The sequence below is a fragment of the Corythoichthys intestinalis genome, chromosome 8, assembly GCF_030265065.1.
Source record: "Corythoichthys intestinalis isolate RoL2023-P3 chromosome 8, ASM3026506v1, whole genome shotgun sequence".
Classification (NCBI taxonomy): Eukaryota; Metazoa; Chordata; class Actinopteri; order Syngnathiformes; family Syngnathidae; genus Corythoichthys; species Corythoichthys intestinalis.
Window position 1 is genome coordinate 1,261,748 of NC_080402.1, and position 26,525 is coordinate 1,288,272.

General features: G+C 38.1%; 1 protein-coding gene and 1 long non-coding RNA gene across 5 annotated transcripts in view; one reads left to right on the plus strand and one right to left on the minus strand.

The window, feature by feature from the left end:
* Positions 1–26,525, plus strand: part of sorbs2a (sorbin and SH3 domain containing 2a) — a 109,719-nt gene that overhangs the window by 7,676 nt on the left and 75,518 nt on the right. The gene's annotated exons all lie outside the window — the stretch shown is intronic.
* LOC130920051 (uncharacterized) lies at positions 13,754–15,483 on the minus strand. Its single transcript, XR_009064098.1, has 3 exons — positions 14,621–15,483; positions 14,171–14,302; positions 13,754–14,062 (listed from the first exon to the last, which is right to left on the minus strand). It is a non-coding gene; the product is annotated as an uncharacterized LOC130920051 (long non-coding RNA).

Consider the following 26,525-nt stretch of genomic DNA (forward strand, 5'->3'; position numbering starts at 1 on the left):
CTAGAGGGCAGTGTATCCACCCAAATCAATTAAACTAAATGCAAACACTTTCAAAACAAACCATTACAACATCACTTTAATTAAAGGAATACTCGAAGCAGCAAAATTTAATTTGAATCTTTTTTTCTGATCAAATACTCGAGTTAATCGATTAATCGTTGCAGCACTAAAGTGAACCTTCTGCCTAAGGAGACTTAAAGAGCAATTGAAACCAATTTTTACCAAACATTTTAAGTCAGATGTGATCCCAATCACTGATGAGTGGTTTAAAGCTGTATATAAAACACTCACCTGGTAAGAAATGTCTTGATGAGAAGCATTGTCTGATGTTTATCATGCTTCGGTCAAAAGAGCTGCGATCAAGGATTGTTCACTTGTATAAAGCTGGTTAGAGAAGTTATTGACAAATGGGTTTGTGAGTTTGGCACTGTTGCTTCTCTTCCAAGGAGTGGCCGTCCACCAAATACGACGCCAAGTTCAGAGCAGAATACTCAGAGAGGTAAAAAAAGAACCTTAGAGTGTCTGCTAAAGACTTACACAAATCTCTGTGGCACAGTCTAATATCTCTGTGCAAACACCAGCTATATGTAAAACTATGGCCAACAATGGTGTTCATGGGAAGACTCCACGGAGAAAGCCACTGCTGTCTAAAAACATTGTTGTTCGTTTAATGTTCGCAAAAAGGAACTTGGACACTCCACAGATGTTTTGGCAAAATATTTTATGGATTGATGATACCGTGGGAAGTAACACACAACGTCATGTGTCTAGGAAAAATGGATCAGCTCACTAACATCAACACCTCATCCCCACCGTGATGCACGGTGGAAGGAGCATCATGATTTGGGGCTGTTTTGCTGCCTCAGAGCCTGGACAACTTGCAATCAATAATGGAAAAATAAATTTACTAAATTTTGAGTTTGTCTGTCAGACAGTTGAAGCTAAAACGAGAATGGACGCTGCAACAAGACAACGATCCAAAACATAGTAGTAAATCAACTTCAGAATGGTTTCAGAAGAACAATATACACGTTCAGGAGTGGCCAAGTCAAAGTCCAGACTTGAACCCCACTGAGATGCAGTGGCACGACCTAAAGACAGCCATTCATGCCAGACATCTCAGGAATCTGACTGAACTACAGCAGTTTTGTATGTGAACGGGCCACGATTAGTCCTGATCGATGTGCCAGACTGAAGTTATTGCTGCAAAAGGGGGGCCACAAAATATTAAATGTGATGGTTCACTTACTTATTTCCCCCCCTTCTGTCATTTTTTGCTTACTACCCTCATTAAAATATGAAAACCTATAAATGTTTGGGTGGTTTTAGTTCAAGAAAACACTGTTTTTTTCATCTGTGTGATTTTGACAAAGATCACATTTGATGGTGATTTTATGCGGAAATGTTATAAAAAAAAACTCCAAACTCTTCAAATTCTTTTTCATACCTCTGTGTATGTTATAATTTCAATAATTTAGACATGTTTGTGAAGAATGTCCTAAACGATTAAATGGTGATCAAAATAGTTGTTAATTTGCCGATTGGTTAGTTGTCGAGTAATCGATTAAAGATTGCAACGCTAAAAATAATACATCGAATAAAAATTAGAGCTGTCAAACGATTAAAATTTTGAATCGAGTTCATTACAGCTTAAAAATTAATTAATCGTAATTAATCGCAATTCAATCCATCTATAAAATATGCCATATTTTTCGGTAAATTATTGTTGGAATGGAAAGATAACAAGACACAAAGACGGATATATACATTCAACATACGGTACCTAAGTACTGTATTTGTTTATTAAGACAATAAATCAACAAGATGGCATTACCATTATTAACATTCTGTTAAAGCGATCCATGGATAGAAAGACTTGTAGTTCTTAAAAGATAAATGTTAGTACAAGTTATAGAAATTTTATATTAAAACCCCTCTTAATGTTTTCGTATTATTAAAATTTGTAAAATTTTCAATCAAAAAAATAAACTAGTAGTTCGCCATTGTTGATGTCGATAATTACACCATGCTCACTACCCAAACTCATAAAATCATTTGGACCCAAACACCAGCAGAGGGCGCCAAACACCAAAAACCAAGTAACAAGCAGACATTGCACTGCTGTCATTTTAATCTGTTTGAGCGGGGCATGTGCGTTAATTGCGTCAAATATTTTAACGTAATTAATTTTTTAAATTAATTACCGCCCGTTAACGCGCTAGTTTTGACAGCCCTAATAAAAATAGATATTTTTTTTGTGGCACCGTGCGTAGATGGCACCCATCTTGGGTAGGCCGACCAGGGGTTAGAAACTTAAAAAGTCCATATTGCGTAGCATCAGCAGCACGGCATTTCTTAGCCTTCACCGATTATGTCATTTTTGCATAGTATCAATAGTATAAAGTAGTGATGCAACGATTAATCGATTAATTCGAGTATTCGATTACGAAAAAAATATTCGAATCAAATTTTGTTGCTTCGAGTATTCGTTTAATTAAAGTGGCGTTGTACTGGTATGTTCTGAAAGTGTTTGCATATAGTTTTATTGATTAGAGTGGATACACTGCCCTCTGGTCTGCCTCTTTTCACATGGCTGAATCCAACTGCTCCACGTTAAGACCAACATAAGCTAAGTTTTTGTTTGAGCTAACGTTTTTTAATACAGTCACAATTTAGTTTTTAGGTATATTTAGCCGTTTTTTGTGGGAATGTGTCTGAACCATTTGTTATGAGCATTGTTAAAAAAACTTTTTCATTTTATAGTATTTAAGCTAGCTGACTTTTTCTATGTAAGTTAGCCAATTGTTCTTTTGTTGTACATAGATCCTCATTTAATTATATTTTCATATCGTGTGAGGCTCAGCTCAGCTATTTTAATTTTTCATGTTCCTTATCCGATTACTCGATTATTCGAACTAATTAGTCCATCGATTAAACTACTACTAAAATATTCGATAGGTGCAGCCCTAGTATAAAGCAAAGAAACACGATCACATGAGCAGCATTTTTTCCCTGGAAAACGCTGGCACAATTCCATGTTTGTTTTTTGTTGTTTTTTTTTCCCAGCTGTCTTTCATGAGCAGATGTTGAGTTGCTCTTGAAAAGCTTCCACTGATACGGCCCGAGTTTTATCTCTAATGATATAATCCTCAAGAGATTAGACTGTCCACCGTGTGAACTTTTTTTTCTTTTGCAGCCTTAACAGCACGCAGTTTCCATTTTCTGGATAATAGACGTTAGCCGACGCGCTAGCCCGAAAATAAAGGCGGCATGGAATCCTCGAGGCCGGTTAGCCATCAAGGCTAAGTTGATAATGAGCTACTTTGGCCCCCATTTTGCATTTTATGGGTCCCCCGGTAGTGGCAGAGGCCCGTCATTAGCGCCCATCGCTTGTCAGCTTTTCGCCATTCCTCCGTGAGCCTCGGCACGTGAGCGCCGCGCAGCTGTTCCGGCCGTCTGTTGGATTCCCCGCCGCTTCGCCTGCCGTCGTTTTTTGGCATTTTGCCACCGCATTGTCGTTTGATGACGTCACTGCCTTGTTTGTTAACTCTTCCAGTGCTATTGACGATCATAGACGTCCGATCCATTTGAAGCGGGAGGGTGGCTTCAATCATTCCTTCCTTGCTAAACCTCCCACTTTGAATGGATTGGACAGCGAGTGCCATCAAAAGCACTGAAACCGACTGAGTTTTCAGTCCCATTCTTTTGTGGGCGTTTACAGGTGACATCCTGTTCATTTTAGGGCATGTACAGGTTACTTCCTGTTGACTTGGGGTCACTTCCTATTCATTCAGAGATATTCTGAATGAGTAACCCAAAATCAACAAGAAGTGATCTGTAATTGCCCCAAAATCAACAGGAAATAACATTTAAATGCCCCAAAAATATACAGAAAGTGACCCAGAAATGCTCCAAAATCAACAGGTATGTCTTCCCAGATTTGGGGCCATTTTCAGGTCACTTCCTGTATATTTTGGGGCATTTACAGTGGTATGAAAAAGTATTTGAACCTTTTGGAATTTCTCAGATTTCTTCATAAAATCACTATCAAATGTGATCTAATCTTTGTCAAAATCACACAGATGAAAAAACTGTCTGCTTTAACTAAAAAATTTTAATGTGGATAATATGCAAACAATGACAAAAGGGGGAACAATAAGTAAGTGAACCATCACATTTAATATTTTGTGTCCCCACCTTTGGCAGCAATGACTTCAACCAGATGCTTCCCGTAGCTGCAGATCAGTCTGGGACATCGATCGTGACTAATCTTGGCCCATTCTTCTCTACAAAAACTTCTGTAGTTGAGTCAGATTCCTGGGATGTCTGACGTGAATCGCTGTCTTTAGGTCATGCCACAGCATCTCAATGGGGTTCAAGTGTATTTTGTTCATCTGAAGTTGATTTACTTCTGTGTTTCGGATCGTTCTCTTGTTGCAGCATCCATTCTCTTTCAGATTTAAGGCCTCAGGTTATCCTGCAAAAACATCCTTTTGAATTCATTCTTCCATTAATGATTGCAATTTGTTCAGGCCATGACGTAACAAAACAGCCCCAAATCATGATGCTCACGCCACCATGCTTCACAGTGGGGATGAGGTGTTGAAATTGGTGAGCTGTTACATTTTTCATCCACACATGACGTTGTGTGTTACTCCCAAACAATTCAACTTTGGTTTCATCAGTCCTCAAAATATTTTGCCAAAACATCTGTGGCGTATCCAGGTGCCTTTTTGCGAACATTAAACGAGCAACAAAGTTTTTTTTCGAGACAGCATTGGCTTCCTCTGTGGAGTCCACCCATGAACACCATAATTTTACATATAGTTGATGTGTGCACAGAGATAGTGGACTGTACCAGTGATTTCTGTAAGTCTTTAGCAGACACTCTAGGGTTCTTTTTTACCTCTCTGAGTATTCTGCGCTGAACTCTTGGCGTCATCTTTGGTGGACAGCCATTCCTTGGAAGAGAAGCAACAGTGCCAAACTCTCTCCATTTGACAAGCAACTTCTCTGACTGTCGAGTGATGGACATCCAGACTTTAAGAGATAGTTTTGTATCTTTTCCCAACTTAATACAAATCAACAATCCTTGATCGCAGGTCTCCAGACAGCTCTTTTGACCGAGCCATGATGCACATCCGACAATGCCTATCATCAAGACATTTCTTACCAGGTGTGTGTTTTATAGTGGGCAGGGCAGCTTTAAACCACTCATCCATGATTGGGCACACACCTGACTTCAAATGTATGGTAAAAATTGGTTTCAATTGCTCTTTTAGGTCTTCTTAGGCAGAGGGTCCACTTACTTATTCCCCCCTCTGTCATTGTTTGCATGCTATCCTCATTAAAATATGAAAACCTATAAATGTTTAGGTGGTTTTAGTTAAAGCAGACGTTGTATTTTCATCTGTGTGATTTTGACAAAGAACAGATCACATTTCATGGTGATCTTATGCAGAAATGTGAGAATTCCAAAAGGTTCAGATACTTTTACATACCACTGTACATGGTGACTTCCTGTTGATTTCGCCGCATTTCGGCATCACTTCCTGTTAATTTTGTGGAATTTATGGGTCACTTCCTGTTGATTTTGGGTTACTGAACAGCAAATTCCAGGATCACTTCAAAACCAAGAGGAAGTGATCATAAATGCTCCCAAAGCAATAGAAAGTGACCCAGAAATGCCCTAAAATCAACAGGTAGGGAAAGAAAATCAACAGGATGTCATCTGATATTTTCTCAAATAAACTCATTAGCTGCCATTGACGGCCACAGACGTCCAATCCGTTGGAAGCGGGAGGGCGGCAGCGCCGTGACGTCCCGTCCCAGACGCCGCGCTGCACAGTAGCCGCCGGGATGGGTTTTAGGTGTCGGTGGGGCTCTAAATATGAGCAGCCGGGAGCAGCGCTTACATCATCCTTCTGGGAAAAAATAGCAGCCGGCGGCGGGGTACGACACAGTGTATAGTCGGCCTGCGTGTGGTCACGTCCAAATATATACGCTCCCGGATGAATTACACGGCAGTAAAATAATCAACGACGTGAGGAGAGGCCACGGATGAGAAAGTTAAATATATTCGTAGCCAGACGCCGACAACTCGCTCACATTTCATCGTTGTTTTGGAGGAAAATCTGACAAGTAGGCCCGAGGATTACTTTGACTAATCGCTGATTAGTTTTGAGATTAGTGCCCTAAATTTAACAATTCTCTTTTATTCATGAAAAATACTTTTATGTAGTACTGCAACGATTAATCGATCAACTCGAGCAATACGATTAGCTGCCTCGAGTATTCGTTTAAGTCGCGTTTTAATGGTTTGTATTGAAAGTTTTTGCATTTAGTTTTATTAATTTGGGTGGATACATTGCCCTCTAGTGGCAATAGCGGATATGACATAACCCATTTTACATGGCTGAATCCAGCTGCTCCCCGTTAAGACCAACATAAGCTAAGTTTTTGTTCGAACTATTTTTTTGAATGCATTCGTAATTAGTTTATTTTTATATTTCAGTTTTTTTGTGGGAATATGTATTTGAATGAAATGCTTAGAGCATTGTTAAAAAAGAAAGAAAAAAAGGTTAACATTTTATAGCATTTAAGCTAGCGAACTTTAGCTATGCAAGTTAGCCAATTGTTCTTTTGACTCAATGCCAACACGCTAGTTGTCACCTGTCAGCGGCTCTCGAAAAACACAATCTAGAAGGCTATCAAGCGATCACCGTGAAAGACACGCCGAACCGTACAAATGCAATGCAATGCTTGAAGCATGAAGGTGGAAATACACAATACAAATACAAATAAATGTGCACAAACTCACCGGCGGTGTGTGTCTCTTACGGCAACAAGACCGTGAATTACCGCGACGCCGACCCGCTTATATGCACATCCGCACCCCTTTCCCGATTGACAGTGGATTAACCCTTTCGGACAAGATCGTAGATGACGCACAATTTAAACACGCTTAACCTAGCGAACGCAACAACAACTATAATCGGGGATTGCCACGAGTTAACTTTCGGCTAACGTCGTTGCTTATGCTGTTCATTCCACAACAGTTGGCAGCTCTGCTTTGACAAAGTCATCAGCCATCTATCCAAAATTCACACTTACTTTTTGGCAAATCCTTGATCATAAGCAGACCGGTTAAGGAAGCAGGCATCTTCAAAGTGTTTGTAGCAGAGAACCCTACTCGATGATGGCGTGAAATTCATTCGCTTCGGTGAGAACGAAAGATGTCCATTTACGTGCCGTGCTATCCTTTGGCCACTCAAACAACTTTTCGTTAGAGTGAGAACAAAACACACCACACACCGCCGTGGCATCTTACCGGGAAACAATGCAACAAACAATACTGTTCTCTGGCGGACTTCCCTCACTCTTCTAGGTATGACGTCATTTCCGAAGATTGCCGAAGAAAAGCATTTTCGTTGTCAAGGGTGTTGCTATGGGTTAAACAAAGAGCCTGGAAGGGTTGCGTTAAAAAAAAAAAAAAAAACGAAAATATGCTTATAATTGTTTAGCCGTTGATATTATTCAAAAACATGGTTGGCCAACCTTACTTCACATTTCTGCTTTAAAAGATAAATGTTAGTACAAGTTATAGAAATTTTATATTAAAACCCCTCAATGTTTTCGTTTTAATAAAATTTGTCAAATTTTCAATCAAAAAAATAAACTGTTAGCTCGCCGTTGTTGATGTCAATAATTACACAATGCTCAAATCAGTCGCACCCAAGCGCCAGCAGAGGGCGACAAAACACAAAAAAACAAGTAACAAGTAGACATGACACTGCTGTCATTTTAATCTGTTTGAGCGGGGCATGTGCGTTAATTGTAGGGCTGCAGCTATCGAATATTTTAGTAATTGAGTAATCGACTGAAAATTCTATCGATTAATCGAGTAATCGGATAAAACATTTTTTTAATGTAAAGAGCAATTATAAATATACATGAGAAAAAAAGACATTTAATCCAATATTGAACCATTTTCATTCAATCAATGTCTTTATTTTCGATGTACATTGTTGAAAACAGCCAATTGCATCTCAGATGTGACTAGGAAAAAAAAATTCACTGCTTTCACTCCAAAAACTCCTAGATCTTATAAAAAACAACAACATATTTCTTACCTAAAGATGTAAATACGCTTGAAAACACACAACACTTGAAAGCTACGTGTTTTTCCCACGTGTTTCAATTTAATTTCCATTTATGTCAAGCTATTTTTAAGTTCTAGTTTAGTTTTAAGTTAGTCTAAACTGTAAGTACTGATAGGATTTTGAGTTTTTGCAGTGTTCAAAATAAATGTATGATACCTGCTGTATTGGAGCACATTAGGGACAGGTGCTACTTGGTGTTTTATTTAGCAATGACTACTAAGCTAAAACTGACAGTTAGCTTTATTATGTTTTAATTTTACACCCTCATCACTCTACAGCGCTGGGTTTTTACAGATTAAATAAAACCTGTATGTAAGACACGTTAGCCACGCATCGACATTGGTCATAATTAATAGAAACCTAGCCCTCCGAAGGGCTAACGTTGCATGAGCGAGTGACAGTCACGTAAATTGATTAGCGATGAGAAGTCTACTGCTTAAAGATGGCGGGTGTTTACGAACACTGCCCACACGCGGCCGAGTCTGTCATTAAGCATTTAGTCCTAAATGCATGCGATATCTATAAGACGCATCGGACACTACCTGCTAACACAATAGCATCATGCGGGCGTAGTTTTTTTTTTTTAGCAACGTCGGCGTAGTTTTTAGCGGATGTCGGCTGCAGTAAGTTTTTTTTTTTTTAATTGCTTCTTCCTCTTCACACGTGACGTCAGCGCGTTGTCCCGCATTAAAAGTAGTCCGGGCAAAACGTGATGCTTAGAGCTGTCAAAATGAAACGATTCCTCGAGGTGAATAAAATTACTCGGATCAGTTTTTAAACTCGAGTTGCTCGAGTATTCGTTTCAGCTCTAGTTAATTGCGTCAAATATTTTAACGTGATCAATTAAAAAAAATACCGCCTGTTAACGCGATAATTTTGACAACCCTAATCGATTGTAAAAATAATTGTTAGCAGCAGTTCTTTAGTATATCTATTCTTGGTGGGAGCATATCAATAACCTTTTGGGCTCCAAAGTATCGCGATATATCATCTTTTTTTGATATATTGTCACACCCCTAGTCGCACCAGTTATCTTTTTTTTTTTTTTTTCTTTTTTTGATTAAATGGACTAGCATTGAGGGCAAAAGGCTGTTATCTATCTAACGGCAGCTGTAAATATAGCAGCTTATCAAGTGGTCTCCGCTTATCTACGTGCCTGACACTTAGCGCGGCTCGTTACCTGGGAAATCTGGTCTATGTGCTGCTGGTAGGCTTTCACTCTGTCTGGGCTGTTAGCCCATGATCGCTTTTCACTGCCGTTGACAGCGATACACTGGGAGGACTGAATGTAAATGATAAATATATAGACATTACATAAATAAATAATTAATTTATAAATGACTTTGAAAAACATTTTTGAAGATCTCAAGCGTTTATTACCACTATAGTGGTATGAAAAAGTATCTTACCCTTTTGGAATTTCTCACATTTCTGCACAAGGGCGTAGGTTTGGTCTCAACATTGGTAGGGTCACTATAACAGCATAACCTGCATGTACACTTTTTGCTGAGGACGGGACATTAATAAGGCCAAACAGATTGGGTACATCTCAAAAGTAGCTGGTGCCTATGTAAAAATGGAAGAAGAAAAAAATCATGGGAGACGGTCATTTTTCAAAAAAGTCGCTTCACATAAAGGAAATTTAAAGTGGTTGCGTTATCGTTTGGTTTTTTTGGGCTGTGGGATGAGATTAAAAAAATGTGTGTAGGCTGCAAATAATGATAAATATTTTTTTAAATGATGTGGAAAATAAATACATTTTAATTAATGAATAAATGCACAGTTGAATCAACGTTAACAGTGGAAAACATACAGGAAGATACCTTTCTAAGCAGCTTTCTACTCGAGTTTTACAGGTTAGCAAGTTCACACAATTTAATGCTTTGCTAACTCTGATGCAGGTCGGACTTTCATTAGCAAAATTAGTGGCGTGTTCCCCACCTCCACAACATTGACGTCTTTTTACTAGGGCTGTCAAAATTATCGCGTTAACGGGCGTTAATTAATTTTTGTAATTAATCACGTTAAAATATTTGATGCAATTAACGCACATGCCCCGCTCAAACAGATTAAAATGACAGCAGTGTCATGTCCACTTGTTATTTGTGTTTTTTGCCTCCCTCTGCTGGCGCTTTGGTGCGACTGATTTTATGGGTTGACATCAACAATGGCGAGCTACTAGTTTATTTTTTTGATTGAAAATTTTACAAATTTTACTAAAACGAAAACATTAAGAGGGGTTTTAATATAAAATTTCTATAACTTGTACTAACATTTATCTTTTAAGAACTACAAGTCTTTCTATCCATGGATCACTTTAACAGAATGTTAATGTTAATGCCATCTTGTTGATTTATTGTTATAATAAACAAATACAGTACTTATGTACAGTATGTAATGTAATGTAATGTATATATCCGTCTTGTGTCTTATCTTTCCATTCCAACAATAATGTACAGAAAAATATGGCATGTTTTATAGATGGTTTGAATTGCGATTAATTACGATTAATTAAATTTTAAGCTGTGATAAACTCGATTAAAAATTTTAATCGTTTAACGGCCCTACTTTTTACATTACTCAGTGGGTGCTGCTGGTGGCTGGAAAAAAAAATTCTAACATCCCTCCATTTCAAAGGGGGCGGAGGAGGCGGCATTTTGACATGTATTTCTGTTGGGATTGTGTAAATGTGGGGGTTCTGGTCATTAGCCAATCAAACGTGCGTTGGGGGGGGGGGGGAATTGATCGGCACATTCAGCAAATGAAAAGGGGTAATAATGGTAAAGAGGTAAGTCTGAACATAATGAAAGTAATTCACTTAATAATGTTAAGGTCAATTCTATCCTTACAACATATGGGAAGACAATCTAAATTACCTATATTACTGAACTCATTATACAATGCAAATAAGGTTGCTTAAAAGTTGGTGGGGACAATTTGAGCATCCTGAAAAGTTGCTAGTGTTATGTCCCTACCGTCCTATGCAAACCTACGCCCTTGTTTCTGCATAATAGACCATGAAATGTGATCTGATCTTTGTCAAAATCACACAGATGAAAAAAAGTGTCTGCTTTAACTAAAACCACCCAAACATATATAGGTTTTCATATTTTGATGAGGATAGCATGCAAACAATGACAGAAAGGGGAAAATAAGTAAGTGAACCCGCTGCCTAAGAAGACTTAAAGAGCAAGTGAAACCCATTTTTACCAAACAATTTAAGTCATGTGTGTGCCCAATCACTGATGAGTGGTTTAAAGCTGCCCTGCCCGCTATAAAACACACACCTGGTAAGAAATGTCTTGATTAGAAGCATTGTCTGATGTGCATCAAGTCTCGGTTAATAGAGCTGTCCGAAAACCTTCGATCAAGGATTGTTGATTTGTATAAAGCTGAGAAAGGAGACAAAACCATCTCTAAAAGTCTGGATGTTCATCATTCTACAAATGTAGAGAGTTTGGTACTGTTACTTTACTCCCAAGGAGTGGCCGTCCACCAAAAGATTACGCCAATAGTTCAGCGTAGAATCCTCAGAGAGGTAAAAAAGAACACTAGAATGTCTGCTAAAGACTGACAGAAGTCACTGGAAAGTCCAATATCTCTATGCACACATCAACTATATGTAAAAGTTTGGTCAACAATGGTGTTAATGGGAGAACTCCACGGAGGAAGACACTGCTGTCTAAAAAAAAACATTGTTGCTCGTTTAATGTTCTCAAAAAGACACTTGGACACTCCATAGACGTTTTGAGGACAGATGAAACCAAAGTTGAATTGCTAGGGAGTTACAACGTCATGTGTGGAAGAAAAATGGAACAGCTCACCAACATCCCCACCGTGAAGCATGGTGGAGGGAGCATCATGATTTGGGACTGTTTATCTGCCTCGGGGCCTGGACAACTTGCAATCATTAATGGAAGAATGAATTCAATAGGATGTTTATCAGGAAAATCTGAGGCCGTCTCTCAGCCAGTTGAAGCTAAAAAGAGGATGGATGCTGCAACAAGAAAATGATCCAAAACACAGAAGTAAATTAACTTCAGAATGGTTTCAGAAGAACAAAATACACATTCTAGATGGCCAAGGCAAAGTCCAGATTTGAACCCCATTGAGATGCTGTGGCATGACCTAAAGACAGCCGTTCATTCCAGGAATCGGATTGAACGACAGCGGTTTTGTGTAAAAGAATGGGCCAAGATGAGTCCTGATCAATATGCCAAGACTGATCTGCAGCTAAAGGAAGCGTCTGGTTGAAGTTATTTCTGCCAAAGGGGTGGCCACAAAATATTAAATGTGATGGTTCTCCTACTTATTTTTCCCCTTCTGTCATTGTTTGCGTACTATCCTCATTAAAATATAAAAACCTGTGAATGTTTGTTTTTTTTTAGTTAAAACAGACACTGTTTTTTCATCGGTGTGATTTTGACAAAGATCAGATCACATTTGATGGTGATTTTATTACTGGTGCACGATAATTATTGGTCCGATAATTATCGGTCCGATAATAGGAATTATGATGTCATCCCGATAAATCCGATAACATTTATAATAGGACCGATAATATGTACTGTTCTGGTTTTACAGTTTACAAACTAGTAAGGGAAATCAGTTGACCATTTGCGGGGCATTGCTCCCACCTGCTGGTCAGAATAATTCACTGCATCTATTTTTTTGTTACTGTAGTTTGGTTCAATCACTGACACATTGCGGTGTCTAGCAGTAGCATTGACAGTCGTGAATGCTTTCTGATACGTTTCCGCCTCGGAAATATATTTAAGTATTTTATGTTTACTATAACATGGATGTGCAATATAAGTTTACTTCTGTGGTGAAGAGTCATATGTACAGAACCTCATAAGTTGTGTTATAGAAGCCAGCTAATACTTTAGTACAGTACTTCTCAAATAGTGGGGCGCGCCCCCCTGGGGGGGCGCAGGGCGATGCCGGGTGGGGCGCGTGTTTTTTTGTTTGTTTTTTTGCCGTACTGGAATAAAGTGTACTTGCACATCCACTCATTGGGTGGCAGTGGCGCTCTCGTTTTCAGAGTGCACGCAGTATTTTTGAACTAAGGAAGAGCACTCAGCACACGCAGAAAACAAATATGAAGAGCAGTGTGCCGCCGCCGTTTTCCGACCGGACTCACTCACGCAGCGACCCACTGTCTTGTCCGGTTCTCACGTCGCCGCCTGAGAAGTGCCATTTTCGGCTTGGGATCGTCACGACGATCGCCCTCACCTACGGTTCTCCCTCGGCCGCCGAGAATGCGCTGTTTTCGTGCCGTTTGCCTTTTAGCTTTGACTTTTAATACAGTTGGTGATGAGGAAAGACCACTGTTTACTGTGTCTAAAAATAATTATAGCGGACAGCCAGAAGCCAAATGAATTAAGCGCCACTTAAAGACATTAGACCCCAATCTCATTGATAAGCCGCTTGATTGTTTTTCAGCGAAAACGTGCCGAATGTTGCCAACAATCGTCCTGCTTTGTCAGTGTTATATCAGTAAACCAGTGAGCATTGTTAGCATGCTCATTGCAAATAACTCCACACCACTGCAAAGGAAGTAATACTGTGCAGGGTTTCCCCTAGGATTTTTTGAAGCTATGGTGGTGGTGGACTGCGTCGGAGTCGGACAACCCCATCATGTTGTGCCGCGGCGAATTTGTTTCGTATCATGACAAATAAGATTTTTTAAAATTGTTTTTTAATTTTATTATTTATTTTTTTCAAGAACCATAACAAAGATCTATTTGCAAAGTTTGCATCCTGCCTGGGAACACTTGATTTTCCTGGACTTAAAAAAAAAAAAAGGGGGGGGGGGGGTCGGCAATAGGTGATCCATTTATTAGTCAATGTGAGGCATGCTACAAGATGGTCCACCTGTTCCTCAAGTCTGTCTTTACCTACACAGGAATTAGAAAAAAAATTAGATCTAGGAAATGAAAACACTCAAGCATCTCAAATGTACATTGTGCAGTTCAGTACAATGTACAGTTGACCAAATGTCTTACTCAGGTCATTGAAGAAAAATCTCACAGTTCACTGTTGAGATGGTAACTGTCAACGCAATGGCGGACGGTTGCTGTCAGCAGCACTCCCCATTCATCAGTCTGTGATGCCATCATGCTGACCTGGTCCATATTCTGAAACACATTCAATGGATTACCCATTTGGATTTAAATTAAATATGTTAAATTTACATTAGCCAATCCAACTTCAGTTCAAACTGAAGTGTCTTTGTGGGAGTTACTTTTCTGATTGTTAGTACACATTCATATAATGATTTGTTTCAATGAGATTAAAAATACTTCTTTAAATGCCATCTGTTTTTTTTTTTTTTTTTCTTCGATAAGCATTATGCCAGGTTATAGAAAATGAACCTTTTTCAATATCACAATTTAAGATAAAATAATACAAATATGATTATTAAAAATGATTGGTGCACGATTCTAAACACTCACCTTGATTTTTGTGGTACAGCCACAGCTTGAACTTTGCCATTTTTGTCCATGTTGGGTCCAGCTAGATTTCCTGTTTGGTTTTTTTGCTTACTTCTCCTACCCTGGACTCTGCGCCATTCTGATCTGCCTCTCTATGTGCTATCTGGTGTCATTCAGTTCTTGAAAACCTTATCTCAACATTAGAATACTACGCTTGCCATAACCATTTGGTTATTTCTAGTCCTCCGAACATGAGAGTCAATACATTCGCAAATGAAGAGCACCTGAGAGCATGAGCCCTCCGGTACGTTCCGAAATATTCAATTAGCCTCGGACGCTCATTAAATATTTCTGAACATGACGGTCTAAATCATCAAACAATAATCGTCACTTTGTTAGCGGACCCTCGTCCTCAGGAACTTTTCTCTTTCCAAAATACTGTACATCAATAACAACGAGTGACGTCAGCGCCGAACAAATGCTATGCTAGGAGTAGGACGCGACCGATTCGTATCAAAAACATGCCATAATGAACTTAAACGTTCCGTCAATGTCAGTATATTAAGGTCATTTTCACAGTTTTAAACCAGAAGTACTAACTTATATTAACTTGTATTAACTTCAAATGCCTTTCTGTGTTTCGTCTCCCGATTTCCATTTCTGCGCCGAGCCGACGTACCAGCCGCAAGCTTTCAATAGAAATGATACGCTTTTCAAAATAAAGCATGTAAAGGAACAATTTGTATTTTACATGCTATTTCAGACGACTTATGGTAAATCGTGTGTACAAATGAGCTTCATATATTCATTTAGAAGTCATGTTAAATTATACTAATTAAAAATTAGAATGGATCTTTAAATCTTAAAAAAAAAAAAAAAAAGAATCGCATTTGCAAGGCGTGGTGGCTTTTATTTTGGTGTGGCGGCCCGCCACGATAAATCCTATGTAGGGGAAACGCTGCTGTGAGTAGCAAAAATAAAAACTGTCCTTCTGTCCAAGGACACTCTTTTTTTTCTTTTATTCAGTTTTGGTTTTTTGGTCAAATTTTTGGGCATATTGTCCTCATGAGTGAATGTTTGTAATCAATTTTAATTTGTTATTATTTACTGATTTTCTTACATTTTATTTTTCTGTATCAAATGGTCAAAAATGTACCTTGAGTGTATTTTTTACAGTTTGGATGTGACTTTTTTTAAAATTCAGGCAAACTGATGCGCGTCAAGTCTTCTCTGTTACAAACAAAACAATGTTAATAAAGTTATACTTTATTATAAGTTGATCTATGTTACTTTTTTTCTTTATTAGAAAAAAAGGACACAATGTTAGTCAGATGCGTATTTATAATAGTAATTTTATAGACAAATGATACTCTTTACAGTGGCGGCAGAGATTTTGGGGGGGCGCGAAACATTTACGTCTTCCTTGGGGGGGCGTAACAGAAAATAATTGAGAAGCACTGCTTTAGTAGCTCAAGCTAGTGTGCTATGCTATACATATAATAGTTGTGTATATAAGTGTATTGTGCAGTTTGTTGTATATTGAGTATTGAATATGTGTATTTTTCTGTTGTACTTTCACAATATTAAGACGAGTGTCTTCCCATAAAAGCAAGAAAAGACCAAGCCTTGTGGTTTATGAAAGTGCATTCATTCTTAGCTGGCTGTCAGGCAGTGCAGAAATGAAACGCACTGTTTTGTTCATGTCATTATGAAAAATCTGGTGAGATCAAAGGCAAATCTATGTTCAATCCACCACTAGTTTTTTTTTTTTTTTTTTTAAACCTCCAGGTGTTCAAAAACTCACATTTAAAAATTATATATTTATTATCGGTTATCGGTATCGGCTTTGAGGAGCAGGAAGTTATCGGTATCGGTTTCAAAAAATGGATATCTAGATTTTATGCAGAAATGTAAGAAATTCCAAAAGGTTTAGATACTTTTTCATACCACAGACTTTATCCATAATTGTTGTATCACCATATTGTGAGATTATCATTATCGTGAAGCTCGTACCGCAAATCGTATCGTGTGCTACCACTCCCACGGCCAATGTGTCTTATTTGTATACCGCAGTTGCGTCGGCAACGCCATTCTCCTCCTTGTTTCTCAGTCGTTAAAGTGTCGCTTTTCACTGGGTTTTGTTCAAGAGCCCGCAGTTTGGACCGGGCAGTAAATGCCAAGTCGGGTCTCACATACTTGGCATTGCATTGTGGTTGAACATTTACCGTGCGGGGGCAGAAAAAGCAAAACCTCAGACAAGTGGAGCATGCAGGGCCACCTCTGCATGCTAAAGTATTCCAATATTTTGCCCAGCAGATTTTATACAACTGCTGTCATATGATGGCTAGCTTTGTCTCATTTTTGGTTGGTGGGCTAGATTTATGGCAAATAGTGCTGCAACGATTAATCGATTAACTCCAGTATTCGATGGAAAAAAAATATTTGAATTAAATTTTGTTGCTTCGAGTATTCGTTTAATCAAAGTGGCCTTGTAATGGTTTATTTTGAAAGTGTTTACGTTTAGTTTATTGATTAGGGTGGATACATTGCCCACTCACATGGCTGAATCCAACTGCTCCAAGTTAAGACCAACGTAAGCTTAGTTTTTGTTTGGGCTAATGTTTTTTAATGCATTCATAATTTAGTTTATATGTATATTTAGCCTTTTTTGTGGGAATATGAGTCTGAACCATTTTTTAAGAGCATTGGGTGAAAAAAAGTTGGCATTTTATAGCATTCAAGCTAGCGGACTTTTGCTACGTAAGTTAGCCAATTGTTCTTTTGTTGTATATATGTCCTCATTTATTTATGTTTAACACTGTTTGAGGCTCAGCGCAGGTATTTAAATTTTTCATGTTCCTTATCCGATTATTCGAACTAACTAGTTCATCGATTAATCGACTACTAAAATAATCGATAGCTGCAGCCCTAATGACAATTAGATCTCATGTGGCCCAAACCAGGTTTTTTTTTGGCCAATACATTTTGACGACTTGCGCCCTCAGTGCCACTAAAAGATTTTTTTTTGTTGATTTCAATGCTGATTTCTGTAGATTTTGGGGCATTTCCAGGTTAGATCCTGTTCATTTTTATGCATTTAGGGGCCACTTAGTGTTGCTTACCGGGCATTTCTCAGTCAATTACCATTTATTTTCAACTTCCTGTTGATTTTGGGGTATTTACGGGTCATTTCCTCTTAATTTTGGTTTAGGGTTTATGCACTTACTGTTGTATTGGAAGGGATTTCTGGGTCAATTGCTGTTTGTTTTCGGTTAATACCTGGTGATTTTGGGTCACTTTCTGTTGATTCTGGGGCATTTACGGGTCACTTCCTGTTGATTTTAGGGCATTTCTGAGTCACTGGGCATTTCTGGGTCAATTCCTGGTCATTTTGCGTTACATCCTGTTGATTTTGTGTCACTTACTGTGGATTTTGCGACATTTCAGGGTCAATTACTGTTTTTTTAGTTGCTTCCAGTTGGTTTTGGTTCACTTCCTGATGATTTTAGGGCATTTAGGGGTTACAGGGCATTCCCGGGTCACTTACTGTTGATTTTTGCGTCAATTACTTTATTTTGAGTTACTTCCAGTTGATTTTGGATCACTGACTGTTGATTTTGTGGCATTTCTGGGTCAATAGCGTACCGCACGTAACACGTCACCTTTGTTCATTAATATTCATGACGTTAGCAACGGTTGCTACTAGGGGGGGTCAAACTTGTGTTTCTCCCTCATGTTAGATGCATGTAAATAGTGTACGAACGAGATGTTTACTGAGCTAAACCCACCAATTCTGTCCGAAAATGATGTCCCTAGTGCCAAATTCACTGGTAAAGATGTGGAAGAACATACACATGTTTAGTTAAAGAAATGGCTTGAGTGTCGAGGGCTGAAAAAGAGTTAGCTCTTTTACGGTGTGCAATGCCTTACGCCACTGACAATGACATTCTCCTGTTTCAACAAGCTACCCTTTTACCACCATATGCCATGTCTTTCTTATATTACTGTTTATTTTGAGTTTATTTTGAGTTACTTCCAGTTGATTTTGGGTCATTTACTGTTGATTTTGGTGCATTTCTTGGTCAATTAATGTTTATTTTGTGTTACTTCCAGTTGATTTTGGGTCACTTCCTGTTGATTTTTAGGACATTTAGGGGTCATGGGGCATTTCTGGGTCAATTACTGTTTACTTTGAGCTACTTCCGGTTGATTTGGGGTCACTTACAGTTGATTTTGTGGCATTTTTGAGTCAATTACTGCTTTTTTTTTTTTTTTTTTTTTTTTTTTTTTAAACTTACTGTTGATTTTAGGGCATTTCTGGTTCAATTACTGTTAATTTTGAGTTACGTTCAGTTGATTTTGGGTCATTTACTTTTGATTTTGGTGCATTTCTTGGTCAATTAATGTTTATTTTGTGTTACTTCCAGTTGATTTTGGGTCACTTCCTGTTGATTTTTAGGACATTTAGGGGTCATGGGGCATTTCTGGGTCAATTACTGTTTACTTTGAGTTACTTCCAGTTGATTTGGGGTCACTTACAGTTGATTTTGTGTCATTTTTGGGTCAATTGCTGCTTTTTTTTTTGTTTTTTTGTTACTTACTGTTGATTTTAGGGCATTTCTGGTTCAATTACTGTTAATTTTGAGTTACTTTCAGTTGATTTTGGGTCACGTCTTGTTGATTTTAGGGCATTTACAGGTCTCAAGGCCTCTGTGGGTCAATTCCTATTTAATTTGAGTTACTTCCAGATGATTTTGGGTCTCTTACTGTTGATTTTGTGGCATTTTTGGGTCAATTCCTGTTTAGTTACTTCCAATTAATTTTGGGTCACTTCCTGTTGAGTTTAGAGCACTTACAGGTCAGGGGGCATTTTTGGGTCAATGGCTGTTTAATTTGAGTTACTTCCAGATGATTTTGGGTCTCTTACTGTTGATTTTGTGGCATTTTTGGGTCAATTCCTGTTTATTTTTAGTTACTTCCAATTAATTTTGGGTCATTTCCTGTTGATTTTAGAGCATTTACAGGTCAGGGGGCATTTTTGGGTCACTGGCTGTTTATCTTGAGTTACTTCCAGTTGAATTTGTAGCATTTATGGGTCAATTCCTGTTTATTTTAAGTAACTTTGAGTTGATTTTGGCTGATGACATAAATATCATGGCGGGCCGATTGGGATTTCCTCTCCGCTGTAAGACGAAAAGCGGTAAACAAACATCGCAATTATCAACATGTCAACAAGTTTGTGAAAGTGTCCAGCCCGTGTTATTCCCGGCATATCTCTCCATGTGTGAAAGCCATGACGCGGGTAAATCCCGTGTCATCTTACACGGGAATTTACCAGCATGTAAGTCTTAAAGGGACTTTACTGTTGATTTTGGTGCATTTACGGGTCAACTACTGTTTATTCTGGGTTGCTTACAGTTGATTCTGGGGTATTTATGGGTCATTTCCTTTTAATTTTGGTGCATTTATAGTATGAATGAGCTACTAGGTGTCTGTCAGGCAGAACAACCCTGCCAGGGGAAGACCGCTTCAGGTGCGCGGGCCATACATTTGACACCCCTAGTCTAGAACCGTGCAACTCATTTTGTGCTGAGGCCCAAAATGTCAAGGCACACCACCAGCTATTTTGACCATATAACCACAGGGATGCATTTAAAAGAATGAATGCCTTATTTGGATAGCCTTTCTGGATTTGCTTGGATGGATTCCGACTGGCAGATCCGACGCTAAAACCTGGGCGCTCTGGAGAAGAACGAACGTGGGAGTTCCTGGTTGGCCGGGTCTATAAATACCATGGCTAATGAGCTTAATCTGTTGACATCCTTTGAGTACGTCTCAGCCCGCGCATGCTACCACTCGGCCATTCGGTCGGGACCCTCGAGGCCACTCTCCCAGCATCGCTCTTGAAATATATATACCCGCACGTTGTCATGCTAATGCGGACAAAATCCAGAGGAATCCCAAAGCCAATCTGCTTTAAAAAGCAGACCGCGTGCTAATTTTAGCATGTTAGCACTCACACCACTCAAACAAAAGTTATTGCATATTATTTGATCGTTGCCAGCCTTCCCCATCTAAATGGACTTGGACGCCTACTGCCGTCAATGGCTGCCAGTGATTTCAATGGAAAAAAAAAAAAAACTTCATTAAATCTAATATTTCTTTGATTGATTTATAAATTAATTTTATTCTTTAATGTTGAAGTTATTTTTATATACCTTAAGTAGCGGTTTACAGTCTGAAAATTATTTCCATCATTTTGAATCCTGCAGCTTATTTGTTGATTTCTTTGGGTTAATAGGTAACACTTTCGTCATAAGACTGCCAGAAGACCGTAATAATTATGACATGACACTATAGTAATGGGCATTAATGACATTATCAGTTATATCACTAACTCCATTTATGTCCACCTATGATGCTACTGTCAAATAAAGGGTTACCAAATACGATAACTAGCAATTAATGAAACAACTGGGACAGTAACTGAAGACAGAACATTAATTTTGATTGTTATCTACATCTGTAGGGCTGCAATACATGTTAGAAGCCATGTTGGACGATAAAAGTGGTGACAGTAGGTGGCAGTAGAGGTCTACTGTCCCCCCCAAGGGAGCAGTGATGGCCAAATGAAGCTTCTTGAAGCAATGAAGCTTTGCAGCCAATTGGATCAAAGCCTCATGGTGGTTCATTTGGTCTAATGACAGTCTGATGATGTTACTATCAAATAATAGGTTACCAAATACCATAACTAGAAATTAATGAAACAACTGGTACAGTAACTGAAGAAATAATTAGCACAGGACATGAATTTTGATTGTTATTTACTTCTGTAGCGCTGCAATGCATGTTAGGAGGCATGTTGGAAGATAACAGTGTTGACAGCAGGTGGCAGCAAAGGTTAACTGTCTCCCCCAAAGGAGGAGTGATGGCCAAATGAAGCTTCTTGAAGCAATAAAGCTTTGCAACTAGGGTTGTTCCGATCATGTTTTTTTGCTCCCGATCCGATCGTTTTAGTTTGAGTATCTGCCGATCCCGATATTTCCCGATCCGATTGCTTTTGTTTTCCTCCCGATTCAATTCCAATCTTTCCCGATAATTTTTCCCGATCATATACATTTTGGCAATGCATTAAGAAAAAAATGAATAAAACTCGGACGAATATATACATTCAACATACAGTACATAAGTACTGTATTTGTTTATTATGACAATAAATCCTCAAGATGGCATTTACATTATTAACATTCTTTCTGTGAGAGGGATCCACGGATAGAAAGACTTGTAATTCTTAAAGGATAAACATGACTTTGTGTATTGTTACTAAATATTGCCATCTAGTGTATTTGTTGAGCTTTCATTAAATGATACTGCAGCTATTTAACTTCTGCCCAAATGCATGATGGGAAGTGCAACCATGACTTTGAGTAGGGGCACCAATTGATATATCTTCTCTCCGTTGGCAATGAACATAGGTTGTTAAGAAAATGATCAACTACTACCTTTCTTCCCCACATTACCTCCCACGTTATTTTTAATTGCTGAGAGAGGTATTATAAGGCTTTAGCCACATAAAAAATGGCTCCAAAAGCTTTCAAAATTCTCTCTACTCATTGTACGCTGCCTTTTAGCGCTATCTCTGGGTAAAACGGCGTCTTTATAGATTGAACGCGACAATGCGTGGGTGGGTCGTGCAGCGCATGCGCTAATTGCGTTAAAAATTTTAACGTGATAAATTTTTTTTTTTTTTTTTTTTTTTAAATTACCGCCGTTAGCGGGATAAATTTGATAACCCTACCTTAAGCCTACACTAAAGACTCTGGATTAGTGTAACATATTATGTCTGTAACGTTAAATACAATTAGAAAACAATTTAATTAAAAAATAAATATATATTAAAAAAAGGCATGTCCGATAGTTTTTTGCCGATTCCGATACTTTGAAAATGACGTGAATCGGACCCGATCGATGCCGATCGATCCGGACATCCCTATTTGCAACCAATTGGTTCAAAGCTTCATTTGGTCTTATGGCAGTTTTATAATGCTTCTGTGAAATAAAGGGTCACCAGATACCATAACTAGAAATTAATGAAACAACCGGAACAGTAACTGAAGAAAGAATTAGCACAGAACATGAATTATGATTGTTATTTACATTTGTAGCGCTGCAGTGCATGTTAGGAGGCATGTTGGACGACAAGAGTGTGGATGGCAGGTGGCAGCAGAGGTTGACTTCCTTCCCCAAGGGAGCAGTGATGGCTAAATGAAGCTTCTTGAAGCAATGAAGCTTTGCAGCCAATTGGTTCAAAGCTTCATGGTGGTTCATTTGGTCTTGTGACAGTCTTATGATGCCGCTGTCAAATATCGTGTTACTGGTTAATATCCTTTGGTGTAAATTAGTGCTGCAACGATTAACTTGAGTAATTCGATTAAAAAAAAGCTTTGAATCAAATTTTGCTGCTTCGAGTATTCGCTTAACTAGATTGGCGCTGTAATTGTTTGTTTTGAAAGTCTTTGCATTCAATTTTAACGATTTGGATGGGTACACCGTCCTCTAGTGGGAAAAGTGAATATGAAATAACTCATTTAACATGGCTGAATCTAGCTGCTCCCTGTTAAGACCAACATGAGTTATGTTTTTGTGTCAGCTAATATGTTTGTCTATGCATTCAAAATTTAGTTAACACGCGTATTTAGGTGTTATTTTAGGGGGAATATGTGTTTGAATGATTTGTTAAGAGCATTGTAAAAATTCTAGTGCTGCAACGATTAATCGATTAACTCGAGTATTTGATTAGAAAAAAAAGATTGGAATTAAATTTTGCTGCTTCGAGTATTCGTTTAATTAAAGTGGTGTCGTAATGGTTTGTTTTGAAAGTGTTTGCATTTAGTTTAATTGATTTGGGTGGATACACTGCCCTCTAGTCTGCCTCATTTCACGTGACTAAATCCAGCTGCTCCTTGTTAAGACCAACATAAGTTTTTGTTTGCGCTAATTTTTTTTTATGCATTCGTAAAGTAGTTTATAGGTATATTCAGCTGTTTTTTGTGGGAGTATGTGTCTGAACCTTTTGTTAAGAGCATTGTGTAAAAAAAAAAAAAAAAAAAAAAAAAAAATTAAGAAATAGCGTTTTATAGCATTTAAGCTAGCGGCCATTTGCTATGTAAGTTAGCCAAATGTTCTTTTGTTGTCCATAGATCCTCATTTTTTTGTTTTTTTTTATACCGTTTGAGGCTCAGCTCAGGTATTTTAAATTTTTATGTTCCTTATCCGATTACTCGAATAATCAAACTAACTAGCTCATCAATTAATCGACTACTAAAATAATCGATAGCTGCAGCCCTAAAAAAATTCAAAAAAAAGTTTGCATTTTATAGTATTTAATCTAGTGGACTATTGCCATGTAAATTAGCCAGTTGTTGACTTACTCAGCTAAATGCTCCTTATTTGATTACTCGATTATTCGAACTACCTAGTTCATCGATTAAACGACTTAAATATGACCGTTCACTGTCCGTCAGCTGCTGCGCATGGCATACTGAATTTTTAGAGCACGTGCAGCAGTGAGATTTTGGTTTGACGGTCTCACGGTTATTACGCCGACGTATAATTATGCACGCCGCTCTTCTTTGCGGTCAACCGGAGCCCAAATTACAGTCGCTGGATAAACCGCCGCCAATTTTGGTCTTTAGGTGACTCAAAAGGAACTGGCTCAAAACGCAGAGATGAACTCTTTCAGCGCCTTTGACGATAGACGTCCGATCATTTGGCTCTTTTCATCTTTCAAAATGGAATCATATGGCTCGAAAGTAACCAAGATTCACATTTCTGCTGATGATTATGCTTGTCACTTTGGACCATATCAGTGATTTTGATGGGCTATAATTGGCTCAAAACAAAAAGGGTGTTAAATTTCTCACCTATCGAAAGACACTTAATATAAACAATCTAGCAATTCAATAATTTGGCTTGAAAATGTCCCACATTCGCATTTCTGGCTGTGATTGTACTTGTCACGTCGGAGCAAATCAGTGGTTTTGATGGGCTATAATTAGCACACAAACAATAGCCTGGAGTTGCTTACCTACAGTTAGGAAAATAAGTATTTGAACACCCTGCTATTTTGCAAGTTCTCCCACTCAGAAATCATGGAGCAGTCTGAAATTTTCATGGTAGGTGAATGTCCACTGTGAGAGGGATAATCGAAAAAGAAAAATCCAGAAATCACAATGTATGATTTTTTTTTTTTTTTTAACAATTTATTTGTGTGATACACAGGGGTGAAAGTGGCTAGAATTTCTTGCCAGAACTCTCCGACGCGAAGGTCGCCATGGAGCCAGAAATTTTATTTATTTTTCATTCAAAATTGTATTTTTTCAATGATTTGCGAAATAAAAGTTAACAAAAACAGCAATAACCCCAACCTCCATCTCCCAATTTTTATTTTCCCTCATTTCCTCACATACTAAATGCCAAATCTCAATTTTAACTTCTTAAGAGGATAGGATATATATTCAAATTGAAGTTAATATAAACATTCACCTTTTTTTTTTCATAATAAAGATATGGCGGAAAACACAGACAAGACTGAAAAAGCAGTTTCTGCTCTTGCACTCCTCTTTAAAAGAAACTACTGTATTTTAAGACAAAACAACTGTTGTGTTTGCTAGAACAATATGTCTATATGCTGCCATAGCAGATTCACGGTGCATGAAGCCCCTGAACTATTTTTAATTTGTCCCTTTTACCCTGAAAACCCCCGTTTACAGACGTCACGCAACCACTTTTGTTTCAACCCAGCCATAAAACAAAGATATTATATTTATTATTCAAAATGTCTGCAGCTTTTAGCTTAGAATCATTCATTGATGTCGCATATTTCGTTGAAAAAAAAAAAAACGACTTTAAAAAATTATTCACTTACATATTTTAAACTTTTAAACAAATTATGTCACAATGAAAAAAATGGCGTCTGTAAAAAAGTCACAGATATCTACCTCATTACTATCGCTTAAAAGTTTTTTTTTTTTTTTTGTTACTGTCGCATTTTCTCCGATATGTTAAATGATAAATAATTGATCCAAACAAAAAAAAGTAAAAAAAAAAAACATTTAAAAGGGTAAATATTACAGGTGCACGATAATTATCGGACCGATAATTATCGGACCGATAATACAAATTATGACGTCATCCCAATAAATCAGATAACATAATATATTATCGCCCCTATTAATAAAATTTTTGGCACGGTGTCGGAATGGGATTTGTGCGTTTGTTTCCAGTCCTGTTTTTCCAGTGTGCAAAATTTTGTTACTGTCTTTGTTTTGTTCATTATAATAATGTTCATGTCATCATGAAAATTCGGGTTCGGTCAAAGGCAAATCAAAGCTGAATCAACCACTAGTATTTTTGACGTACAGGTCTTCAAAAACTCAGGTGAATATACATTGAAAAATTATATATATATTATCGGTTATCGTATCGGTATTGGCCTTAAGGAGCAGGAAGTTATCGGTATCGGTTTCAAAAAATGGATATCGTGCACCCTTAGTAATTATATGAAAAAGAAAATCTCGACCACTCCTTGATGTCTGCGATTTCTGCATCGCGACCCTTGTTATATTACCATGTTCCACCCATAAAATCCCATAAAAATCCAGCTGTGGCCATTCACAGCTGTGTCTTGACACTCAGTGATACATGCTACATGGAGTTTTTGGATCGAAACAAAGTACGTACGCGATAATATCTCGTTAAAGTCTTGGTGTCTGTAATTCTGTTCTCGCCTGCTCTCACCTCCAGATAGGGTTTTGCTGTTTAAAAATTTTTTTTTGTTTTGTTTTGAAATGCCCTCCTGCTCAAAATGTTCTTCCCCCAGAAAACAGATTTTAAGCTTTCCAATGATGTATCACACATGCATATC